The following is a 225-nucleotide window of genomic DNA, read 5'->3' as shown; positions in this document are numbered from 1 at the left end:
TTACCTCCATCTTTGTGTTCTCCTTCAAATCTCGATCGAAACGTCTCTTGTTTCGTCTCGATTGGAGTTACCATTGAAACTTTACGATAAAAAAAAAAACCCGCAAAGACTAATTTTCTCGCGTGGATTTAGATTAATCGTATAATACGGCAACAATTAAATTAACACTTTAGCCGCCTCAACTATACGATTACGTTGAACCTTTTTATTGACTTCGTATCAGTC

This window comes from Brassica oleracea, chromosome C9 (assembly GCF_000695525.1).
Source record: "Brassica oleracea var. oleracea cultivar TO1000 chromosome C9, BOL, whole genome shotgun sequence".
Classification (NCBI taxonomy): domain Eukaryota; kingdom Viridiplantae; phylum Streptophyta; class Magnoliopsida; order Brassicales; family Brassicaceae; genus Brassica; species Brassica oleracea.
The sequence above is the reverse complement of the archived record's forward strand: the minus strand, read 5'-3'. Positions refer to the sequence as shown.